Below are 2,855 nucleotides of genomic sequence, written 5' to 3'. Positions count from 1 at the left end.
GCCCCCGCACAGAAATCACTCTGTGAAATTATTCAGTTTATTATCCCCCCAAAAATGAAATGGGATTTTCGCCCCTGTTTGTACTCAGTTTCATCAACAACAGACCAAAGTGAATTTTTTCTCCATCTGTTCAGCTTTAGAAGAAAAAAAAATGTAGTGAAGCTAAAACTCTTTTCATTTCTCAAAACTGAACCAGATTTAACAGAGCAGCCAAGATGTCCTCCACCTCCTGCATCTCCTCCACCTCCTAAAGCAAAAAGTAAGTCCAGCATTTGGTCTTTGTCCCATTTCTGTCTTCTAATGATGTTAAGGAGACGTTGATGGACTGACAGGAAGCTAGATACTGCTGGACGGAAGACGCCTCCAGCTGAGTCAAAATCAAACAAACATCTAGAGATTTGTTCCAGCTGACTCAGTCTTTGTTCTGATCTGTTTAAAGGTGAGATCCATTTGAAGAAAACACCAGACTGGGAGAACTATCAAGAACGTCTTTATTTTTTCTCCACCAATAAGTCCTCCTGGAATGAAAGCAGACGTTCCTGCAAAGATCTGGGAGGAGACCTGGTGAAGATAGACAGCAGAGAGGAGCAGGTATGAAACTCTGCTGCATGTTCATGTTCTCACAGATTTCATCACATCATCATGTTTCTTCATCTCAGCATAGAAACGTCTCTCAGAATCATTTGAATCACCTTCTTCTGATCAGGTGTTCCTGGAGATCAGAGTGAGAGGTTTGATGGAGGAAGCAGAGGACAAGTTCTGGATCGGACTGACAGACGCTGAGGAAGAAGGCAGATGGTTCTGGGTGGACGGATCACCACTGAATGAAAGGTTTAAGATCATTTGGGCCCATTGCTAGAAACAGAGCCAGTGGTTTTATTTAACTGGGTTCTCTTGTTCTGTGTTTCCCCAGTTTGAGTTTTTGGAGCGACGGAGAGCCCAACAACTACGCAGGGAGAACTCCAGCTGGAGAGGATTGTGTGAGGATGGGGAAGATAGAAGGAGCTGGTGATCTGAAGTGTTGGATTGATCATTCCTGCGATGTTCTTCAGAAAAGTGTCTGTGAAAAAGCTAAACCACCTGTCAGACATCAAGACTTTACATACGACTATACTGGTTGGCCGCGTTTGGGACGCTGATCACATCATCCTGGGGATTGGCGTTAAACAACCTTTTTCTTTTCAACAATATCTTTATTGAGTTTTATATATATATATTTTACTTGTATAAAGAGACAGTGATCAAAACAATAGCATCCAATCAATCAATTAATCAATCACTTTATTTATTTTGGTAAATTGTCCACATTAAACACAAGTAACAGCAAAAAAACAATAGACAAACCCACAGTTTACCAAAAAAGGAATAGGCCGAAGCAAAGCTTATTCTTGCCTACCCTATTTTTTTACCTTACAACCTACCAGGATTTCTTCAAATTCAAATTCAAGTACGTAGTACATATATAGATCTACATAACAGCGTAAGATTTTATCATTTTACATTTTAAAGCTCTTTTAAAGTTCACCAAGAAAGGACATAACTTAAATTCATCATTCAATTCATTCCACAGTTTCACACCAATAACTGAAACACATCTAGACTTTATCTGACTTTTCTCTTTTGCACATTCAAATATAAACAAACCTCGCAAATTATATTTATTTTCTCTTAACTTAAATAATTTCTGAATACCAGAAGGAAGACTTTTATTCAATGCTTTATACATTATTTCCAGAATTTTTGTACTGACAATATCTTTAAATTTTAATATTTTACTTTGAATAAAGAGTTTATCAGTTGGTTCACGGTATCCCACCTTATTTATAACCCTTATAGCTTTTTTTTTGCAACTTAACTAATATATCAATAGTTGTTTTACTTGCATTTCCCCAGATTTCTGAGCAATAAGATAAATAAGGCATAACCAAAGAGGAATATATAACATGCAAGCCTTTAACATTTATTAAATCTTTTATTTTAAACAGTATTCCAATAGTTTTTGCAACTTTATTTCTAATATATCCTATGTGAGGCATCCATAAAGTGAACAGTTAGAATCTCACAAAACATTTCATATATTTCACACACTTAATCAAACAAAGCACAAACACTCAACAATATATATCAACGCAGCAGTTTTAGGTTGTTTGAACACTCCAATGTTTAAGAAACTCTATTAAAGGATTCCATATAGTCTCAAACTCTGCAGCCCTTCCCCTGGTTACATAAGTCAGCCTTTCCATCACTATACAAGATGCCATCTCTTTTATCCACATATGTATCGAGGGCACATCCATTTTTCTCAAGGACAGAGCAATCATCCTCCTCCCCTGCAGGAGTCCAAAATCAATTAAAGTTGACTCATTAGGAGTAACAGTAAAGTTTTTTGGATATATACCAAGTATACATATTTCTGCCAGGTGAGGTATCTTCACTTTAATGATCTCAGATAAAGTCAGAACAATTTCTTTCCAGTATTTTTTTATATCTGGGCAGTCCCATACGCAGTGATATAGAGTACCCTTTCCTTCCAAACACTTAATACATGTTTTCTGGCACATCAGGAGACCACTGATTTAACTTAACCGGGGTAATGTAAGTTCTCATCAGCCATTTGTATTGTAATAATTTCATTCTAATGTTAGATAGATTGATTTTGGGCTTTAAAGCATGCCTTTTCCCAATCTACTTTTGTATGTCTACCTGAATATCCAGTCTCCATGCCTCTAGCCTGTCATTGGTGGACTCTTTATCATGGGACATCAAAGCAGTATAAAACAAAGAAATCTGTTTCCTCCCCTCCAGGTGCCGAAGTGTAAGTTCTTCAAGAAGTGATAGTGGTGGTCTATCTATTA

General features: G+C 37.1%; 1 long non-coding RNA gene across 1 annotated transcript; it reads left to right on the top strand.

Moving 5' to 3' along the window:
- Positions 1-200: 200 nt before the first annotated feature.
- On the top strand, positions 201-1,253 carry LOC118565385. The gene is made up of 4 exons (XR_004932371.1): positions 201-259; positions 440-591; positions 707-831; positions 914-1,253. It is a non-coding gene; the product is annotated as an uncharacterized LOC118565385 (long non-coding RNA).
- Positions 1,254-2,855: the final 1,602 nt, after the last annotated feature.

Source organism: Fundulus heteroclitus, chromosome 13 (genome assembly GCF_011125445.2).
Source record: "Fundulus heteroclitus isolate FHET01 chromosome 13, MU-UCD_Fhet_4.1, whole genome shotgun sequence".
Lineage (NCBI taxonomy): Eukaryota > Metazoa > Chordata > Actinopteri > Cyprinodontiformes > Fundulidae > Fundulus > Fundulus heteroclitus.
The sequence above is the reverse complement of the archived record's forward strand: the minus strand, read 5'-3'. Positions and strand labels throughout refer to the sequence as shown.